Here is a 9,152-nt window from a genome sequence, read left to right as displayed (position 1 = left end):
AGGAAGAAAAGGATCTCTCTTCTGTCTAGATGAAAGATCTCATTTTTGCTACCGCTCTCCCTCTTATGAGTCTCTGTCAACTGTTGTTTAGTAGCTTTCAACGCGAGTTCAGTCATTCTCTTATATACTGAAAAGTACGAACTGACTTAAAGCACGAACATGAAGGAAAGGCTGTGGGTACGATGATGGGGCGAGAGAGGGAAAAAACCCTTCGGGATGGATCGGGAAAAGTGACCTCCGGCTCAGCCCACGACTTCCTTCCCTTCGCTTTCGACTGTTGTTTCATTTATCCTCAATTTTTTATTTTATTTAAACAAAACTTCTCTACTAGAAAAAGTTATATAGTACCGTGGATAGGTAAGTATTATCTCTTAATATCTCTACGAATAAATTGCACACAATAAAAACAACCGAGGTTACAGGTAAATTGCACAAAACTACCACAAACTACAGTTTTTTTTAACTTGAAAGGCGCCTCGGGGCGCCATATATTAAACTTTAAACACATCTTACATCAAGGATTCTGAATCCATCAGCTAGAAAGTTGCTTAGGGCGAGCAACATTGGGTATTGCATACCCCCATGAGAGGAATTCGTACAATAAGATGAGGGGAAGACCGTGGAAAGATTCTTAAGAGCATCTTTTGCACAGATGTGAGCAATCCCATTAAAATCTCTCTTGATATGATAGATCTTTAGAGAGAGTGCTTTGTATATATTTAAGAGATCGGCAACATCCGACGTGATTTCCCATGGCCTAGATTTGAAAAAATATCCCCTAAAGTGGGAGCTTTGGCAAGAATTTGATTATCCGATAGAAGTGTTGCCTGTTGAAGATGGAGAACTGAAGCTACACGGGAAGCAAGTAGGAGGCCTTTGGTTTCAGCATGAAGACGGGAGTTGACCGCATCACGGCAAGCCATGATCATGAAATTTAATTTGTGCCCCTCCTGTTCATTTCATATGTATATACCAATCCCTGTAGAAGGCTGAAGAGATTTGTTCTTCCATCCGTGAAGATCTTGAAACCTGCAATATTCAAACCAGTTTTGATGGTGCTTCCAGTGAGAGGCACCCTGAGTGGCGATGAGTTAATCTGTTGTTCATTATTTTCTTGACGATTAATGTCTTCGTTGACCTATTCTTCTAGCTTTTGTCCCTGTATAAGAGCATTAGTAGCAAAGAGAACCTACGAGGGGTGCCCATGTTTCCTCTCAAAATGCATATCATTCTTGATTTTCCAAAGACACCAAAGAAAGGTCATTAAGAAGCATGTGGAAACCTTGGGATGACCTGAAGTCAGTATTGTCTAGATAATTTCTGATACCATCCTGTAATGTTGAACAATAATTCTGACCTGAAAACCAAGGACTAGAGAACCATATAATTTTAGCAAAGGGACAAGAGAAAAACAAATGAATATCATCTTCCTCAGCACCATAAGTTGAGAAGAATTGCTTATAGGAGTGTTATACCTACCTGCTCTACTACCTTTGGGGAGAACTCTCCGTAGCAGCCTCCAAGCGAAAGTTTTTATCCTAGGTGCAATATCTTTATCATTCCAAACCTGAGTAAGCAGAGAAGTAACTAGGGGAGAAGCGTGTCTTGGCTGCGGTGCTCCTTCGTCAATCAGATTTTGATTACAAAGTTTATAAGAGCATCTCTAGCAGACCCTTTATATCGCAGACCCTTATAGTGCGTTTACAATTCGTGTTTGCTCTCTTATAAGGGGCGAATTTGACTGCAGCCGAGCAGAAACCTTATATGAAACTGTAAAATATTAAAAGAATGTTTCGCACAAGAAATGAATGAGAAACAATAGAGATGATCATTCATACATATATACTAGTGGTTGGGGCGCCATCCTGTGCCGCCACTTCAGAGGAAGTTGTGCGCACGTTTTTACTTAAAAGATAAACGAAGTCCTCGCCTCCATGTAGAAAAACGTTTAAAAAAAATCCTCACCTCCATCTAGAAAAAGAAGTAAAAAAGAAAAGAAAAAAATCATCAGCGCAGCCTACGAGCGAGCGCCACTTTGCGTAGCCCTCCATTTAAAAGAAAAAATAAATCATCAACGCAGCCTACCAGCGGGCGCCACTTTGCGTAGCCACTCCATTTTTAAAAAATGTGTGGGGCCATCGCCTCCATCTAAAAAGGAAAATTAATTTTAAAAATTCCTCACATCCATCTAAAAATAATATCACAAAAACTTTTTCACCGCAGCTAACCAGCTTGCGCCACGTGGCATAGCTGGTTGGCCGCCCTTCACGCGGCGCTTAATGGGTTTAATAATGGAGATGATCATTCATACATACATATAGTTCATCGGCGGCAGAAAGTGCGTCGGCCTACCCTAACCCTAAACTTGCCGAAATGGGGCTCACCGGTGAGCCCTGCGGGTGCGGCGGCGGCAGTGATCACTCGTCGTCAGTGTCGGAGGTGAGGTCAACGTACATGGCGTCCTGCGCTTCAGCTTCGCAGCGCCACACCTCCTCCTCCTCCTCCCGCGCACAACGCGAGGATGGCGGCCTCCATGGCACCCGCCTCCACCGGGGGCAGGAAATCCTATGGCTCGACGACGCCACCACCTCGCCGCTCTGGCTCTGCCTAGAGCTCCCTCTTCACCGCGCGGAGTGGCAGGAGCTCCGCCGGCTCCCTTTACACCTGCGTGCGAGGCGTACGGGAGCTGGAACCCCCGGAGGAGCTGCTCGCGGCGAAGGAGCTGCCCGCGCCGAAGGACAGTCGTGCCTGCCTGCGGTTGTACTCCTCCGTCTCGCGGCGGAGGAGCGACGGCGGCGGCTCTAGGTCGCGGTTCTTATACTTCTAGGCGGCTTGCTTCCTCGACCGTCGGCTTGGACGCACCGTTGCCGCTCAGGGTTGTTGCGACCACCAGTGCGGCGGCCCGAGCTCCACCTCCCGCGCCACATGGCGGACTGCGGCGGCGGATTGGAATCCCTGGTGGCAATAAATCGAGGGGGAGGGGGGATTGCGGCGGCACGGAGATAGGGTTTGGCCCCGTATACTCACCGCAAAACCATAGTTATACTGCGCGAGGGGGGTTTCCGGGCCACTGTAAAAACATTTACGGGCCGGGCGACTATACGGGCTCTGGTCTGGCCCAAAAAATGGGTCAAACCCGTATAGTCGTCGGATTTTACAGTTTACGCGTCTTTAAGGAGTCTATTAGGGTGTGTTTGGTAGAGTGCATGGAGGGTGCATGAGCTCAAGAGTTCCCTCCCCGACCCACTTTTGGGTGTTCGGTAGCGTGCACGGGGCCTCCTCAGAATGCACGAGCTCAGCACAAATAGCCACTTAGCATGCACGAAGAGAGAACACCCCGACAACCGTTCACTGATCAGCATGCATGAGCAAAGCGAGCGACAAAGTGTTTGAAAAATGTTCAGTGTAAAAAATAAATTAATTTTCAAAAAATATTGAGAATACCAAAAATTGTTCAAATTTTAAAAAATGACCAGATTTGAAAATTTTGTTATTTTTTCGAAAAATGTCCAAATTTTCAAAATTTGTTAAGATTTTCAAAAAAGGTTCAGAATTTTAAATTTTGTTACAATTTTCGAAAAATCCGTTTTTAATTGATTTTTCAAAATAATTAAAGATTTCAAATTTTGTTTAAATTTTTTAAGATATCAAAATTTCAAATTTGTTTACCTTTTAATTTTTTTTTTCATGTTTCAAAAAATTGATCACATTTTTGAAATGTTTTGTTCACTTATTTGAAAATACCGATTGCTTCAGTGCCGACCGACATGTCTAAACAGATGCAAGCTGCGAAACAGAGTCTCAACTTAGCATGTCTCAGCACATACACCGCTACGAAACAACAACAAATGCATGTACTCAGCATGTCTACACTGAGCATGTATGAGAGAAGAACAACCAATGCTAGGTTGGGAATGCTTCCAAACACACCCTTTCCTTGAGTTTGAATAATCGGCAATTGAATAATAATAGAGGTAGCTTGCTGATCAAAAAGAGTAGAAACTAAATTTTCATTCCAAGCTCTTTTATTAGGTAACTAGAGATCTTTTAACATAGGCCGGGTAAGTATATGGCAGGCTGAATAACAAGGTGGTCATAGATAGTGCTCCATATGGGACACCCCGGAATTGAAATGTTGCGCTTAACAGGTCGACCGGAGGAGTTCGAGTAGAGCATAGGGCAAACTTTGATTACAACGGTCAAAAGGCCGATTTGGGGACATTTGGTTTGGCTCTCCAAATGAAAGTGTCCGGAAATTATTTGGACTAGAAAAATGGCCCGCGCGTTGCAACGGGAATACAATCATCCCCTGATTGATACCTTTTTTTTTTTTTGCCTTACCAGGGATCCATCCTAGCCCCGCAATGAAGCCTAACTGTCACCACGATGATAGGGCATGACAGTCTGTCTCGAGAAGGTCCTCGGAATCGGATAGACCTAATGCGACCATGTCCTCCTACTACACATCTGCCCAACATCCTTGCCAAGGCCCAGCTGCATGAGCATCTGATCTAGGGCATCCTCCCTTGCTGTGTTAGTCGAGGCCAGCGGCCGGCCAACACCATCATTGCGTGTGCGTTGCTATAGAAAAGAAAGTGTCTGAAGTCTTTATCTTGCGGAATGCGGACTATATCTAAAGGGGAGATTCAAAAGAGAACGATTTGGCTCACGTACCGAGGTCATTGTATCTGAAGTTTCTATTTATTCAGTATGGGGCAGGAACACATTCAATGACGAAAGTATAATCTAATTAGTAGCAAGGCACTCGGTATCATCAGTTTGTGTTTTTCTCCAAGTAGCATAGAAACACATCCCATAACCATAATATAATACTGGACGGAGGGAGTATGTGGTAATCAATAGCAAGGCAATTAGTTTGGTTACTATCAATTCTCTATGTTCTTACCTTATACAACATGAACATTTTTTACGGCTTCAGTAGATGATGACCTTTTTTTAGATAATGATACTTGGGAAATCTCATAAAGCTTCTAGATTGCAGCCATTGAACCGATCAATCAAAGGGCTTATGTAAGTTATTACTGTAAAATAAGTCTCAGTCCTGAGAAGAATTCACTTTGAACACATTTCTCTGAGACGGATAGAACAATCCTTGACAACCTATGCCAGTAAGGAAAATTTACTGTACTGAAAAGACCACTCATGCTCTTTCCTCTCACATTAACTTCAGGCCTCTAACAATCACCGATCTTTGACTAATCATTCTGAAGTAATACAGGTTTAACTTAAAACATGAAGAGCAATGGTGTTGTCGCTGCTGAACATGACATCTCCCGCTGTTTTGTGTTTTTCCAGTCTACTTGTGCCTACTTCTTCCTCTAAATAGAAATTTGTCAGTGTGGCTCTCTGTATGTCTAATAGAATGCAGCCAATAACTGCACGTGTCGGTAAAGTCACTGTTCCGGAATGTGATTGCGTTCGAGCGGACGCACATGTACCTGAATACTATCTTTTATGATTCTGAATCTTCACAGGAGAGGGTTAATGACATACAAACAATTTGCCTTAATTCTTGAAGACAATGTTAATCGGATTCTCATACTGAGGAACCATCTTCAGGTACATTTTCTTCACAATCTGCTTGATACGCCTATATTGATAAAGTGTGACCATCAGCTACATTCACCTCAACATAACTGAGAAGAGAAATATTTTTATGACGGAGAAGAAAATAATGATTGATAGAAACCTATCCAACCATGAATAGCTCAGATTAGCTATTTATAATTTATATATACTATAGTCAAAAAACATAATTTGATCGCTATAAGTCCACCAACGAATTTCGGATTTAGGACCAAACTTTCTGCCAGAAGTCAGCCACAATATTGTGCACCAATTTATGCCAACAATGTATATATATATATATATACACACACACACACACACACACACACACAACACGGATAGATTAATCTTAAGAAATAATCTACTGCTAGGTGCATGTAGTTTATACCCTACAGGACACAGCAAATGCTGGAGAAAATGAAGAGCGATGAAATTCTAACAATTTGCAAGCATCCGGAATAGGTCCTTAGTCAACATGAACTTAGTAATTCTACAATTACAAAAAGGCAGGATAGTCTGCTGCAGCCAGAATAGTAAAAGGAACTTGGATTATTCATGTAATGAATCTTCTAGAAATTGGCTGCAAGAGACACAATCACCAAACAACAGTTTAACAAGAATTATTTCTGTGCAAGTCTAAAGATATATTTAATGGCTCTTACACAGTTAACTTGGTCTTCTAGAAATTGGCTGCAAGAGACACAATCACCAAACAACAGTTTAACAAGAATTACTTCTGTGCAAGTCTAAAGATATATTTAATGGCTCTTACACAGTTAACTTGGTTGCACAGATAATTACATAGTAGACTATATATGCTGAAGAAACCATGAGCATCGAGATGGCATATAAATTCTGATGTTATGGCATCGCTGGTCATCAGTGCTCATTAGGCTCTATACTTATCAAGTCAATGCACAGGAGGAAAAATCAAAAGCATAGCCATGCATTCGCACCATATTTCTAGACCAGATGAAAAGAGGAAAGTATGCTTGTTACCTACATGAAATCTGATTTTGGCTGCACAGATGCGAATAGAGTGGTGGCCAATGTTGCTACAGCCGGGGATCAGGGAACTCACCCACCTCTGACTCTCGCATGGCAGCATGGGAACTTTCCCTTTTCTTTCAACTAATCTCATCTGAAAACTTCCATGGTTCCATAAACCTCCCCATCTCCCTCCTTGAGGCCTTCTCCTCTCAGATCCAGAGGAAACGCCAAGCGGAACAGACGGCCACCAGGGAAATGCAGTATCGCACGGATAGACAGGTCCATGTGGAGCTTGATCTAGAGCTTGACAGCGGTAGGGAATTGGAGTCCGGCAGGCAACCTTGGTACGGCGATCTGCTCGACCAGGACGACACCGTCCGGCTGCACGGGCACACCTCCGTCCAGCCTTGGTAACTGTCCAACGTAGCACACTGCTGCTCACCGAAGAGATGAGCCTGGAACCACCATGAACCTCCTCGTGTCCCCATTTTCGTCTTCACCAGTCCAGGGGCTACCTCCTCCAATGCTCAAGATTTAGTTTATTAAGTACCAAAATCAAAAGATTGATCCTGCACAGATGAAGGCTTCAGAAGACCAACATGGTAGCGAGCAAATTAGAACTGAATATAAAATTACAGCATGCACATGCCGCATTGATATGCATAATTAGAATTTTACAGGGCCAGAAAAATGACACTGTAGTTCACTGATGCGGTTAGAGGTTTGTGCATCCAACCATCCAAGTATAAATGTAGATCCTACCTCTAACATCAGTTTCACTCAGTCAGGAAAGTGTGCTGAATGTTATTGTTACCTCTCTAAATGAACAAGAAGTCCTTCTATTCCTTGAAAGAGATCATCAATGGATGAGATAGCTAAGCATATAAGGCCTCCTGATTGCTCTTGCCTAAAAATATAACACCTCATTTGGCATCAGAGATTTATAAAGTACTTGATCAAGTAAGATCATAGAAAGCAACAGCTGAGTATGTACCTTGTCACGGATCTTCATACTCATAGGTGGAATGTGTGATATGATGATTGTATGGTAGTTCATGGTTGTTGCTATATAATCTGCACTCTGATCAAGTATTGGAATGAACAGTTTTGAGCATAATCAAAGCACGTCATACAACTGTATGCCATTAGAATTCAGTTCCAAATTCATACAACTGAAAAGAAGATAGATACTACTTTATATATCGTTTTTGTCAAGCCAATATTGCCATGGTCATGAAGCATTGGATTCTAGATAAGTGTAAATTTAGAGAGTGAGGCGATGCCACCGTCTGCCTTCCGGAGCTGCCCGCCTTCGATCTCGTGCACGCCTCCCAGGACCGCATCGGTATCGACCTCCCACCTCAATCTGGATGTCCTCCTCCATCTCGAGCACCTCTTCCCTGTGGATCCGGTTGTGGCCAATGTACAGACTAATTCCCAAACAAAAATTAAGTTAGCATTGTCTCTTTTACATCTATAGTTCAATTTTCAACCCGATAGAGTTTTGGAGCCCCCAAACCGAGCAGGCATACACGAAATGAAGGAAACAAGCAAGTGAAGGAAGCAGACCTTGCCGTGCGGGTGGGCGGGGAGCCGCGTAAGGTGCCCCACGGCGCCAGCAGCAAGCACGGCCCACGCGCCATCGTCTATGCCGCAAGCAAAGCTCCCCGCCGCGGCCGCCGCATGGACGAGCGCGGCCGGTGACGCGCCGGGCTCGGCCAGCACCGCGACGACCACTGGCACGGCGCCCAGGCCCGCGTCCTCCTCCTCCTCCCGGTCCGCCCAGGCCCGCGTCCTCCTCCCGGTCCGCTCAGGCCCGCGTCCTCCTCCTCCTCCTGGTCCGCCGGGGCCCCCGGCTGCCAACCTGGCCGCGAGCTCCTCCGGATCGCCGGCCGGTTCGCCGGCGCGGCACCGGATCGACCGCCGCGTGGGGTGGGGCGCCTCCTGGCGGCTGGGATCGGGAGGCGAGGGAGAGATAGGAGAGCCCGTTCTCGCGTGGGTTTCTGACCGCGGGTTGAATACCGTAAACTGTAAGGATTTATTTGCAAAATGGCTGAACGAAACGTTTTCTCACTTAAGAAAGGACTGCGGGTTGAATACTAAAAAACTTAGGGACTTTTCTGCGAGACTGCCGCGACGTACGACCAGAAGCAATCGGTGGTTTATTAGTAAGTAGAGATTTAAGAACTTTGGCAAGATGACAATCAGGATTTTCAGCGAGCCTCCAAACAACAAAGAGAATTAAGCTTCTGTTGATAGCTTGGATATTACGAATGCCCAGACCTCCCTCCATTTTGGGAACAGAGATGTATCTCCAAGCTCTAAGACATAAAGATTTAGAGGTAGGTTCATCTCTAACACACCACACCACCAAAAGTTCCTACTGATGGCATTCAACTTAGCGATGAGCTTTTTGGAGAAGAGAATAGTAGACATGCAGGGATGGAGAGCCTTGGCTCAGTGGTTGGGCATGCGGTTGTGCAATCTAACGACCCGAGTTTAATTCCTAGAATTGACAGGTGATGCACAAGGGTTTTCCCGCATTTATTGAGGATCAAGTTTGGTGTGTGGTG

General features: G+C 44.5%; 1 long non-coding RNA gene across 2 annotated transcripts; it reads right to left on the bottom strand.

The window, feature by feature from the left end:
- Positions 1–5,196: 5,196 nt before the first annotated feature.
- On the bottom strand, positions 5,197–8,593 carry LOC123097936 (uncharacterized). 2 transcript variants are annotated; one of them, XR_006447586.1, is made up of 5 exons: positions 8,149–8,593; positions 7,574–8,009; positions 7,394–7,486; positions 6,589–7,148; positions 5,197–5,611 (listed from the first exon to the last, which is right to left on the bottom strand). It is a non-coding gene; the product is annotated as an uncharacterized lncRNA (long non-coding RNA). The 2 variants fall into 2 exon arrangements; XR_006447585.1 differs by having other exon boundaries at positions 6,593–7,148.
- Positions 8,594–9,152: the final 559 nt, after the last annotated feature.

Source organism: Triticum aestivum, chromosome 4D, assembly GCF_018294505.1.
Source record: "Triticum aestivum cultivar Chinese Spring chromosome 4D, IWGSC CS RefSeq v2.1, whole genome shotgun sequence".
In the NCBI taxonomy this organism is placed as follows: domain Eukaryota; kingdom Viridiplantae; phylum Streptophyta; class Magnoliopsida; order Poales; family Poaceae; genus Triticum; species Triticum aestivum.
The sequence above is the reverse complement of the archived record's forward strand: the minus strand, read 5'-3'. Positions and strand labels throughout refer to the sequence as shown.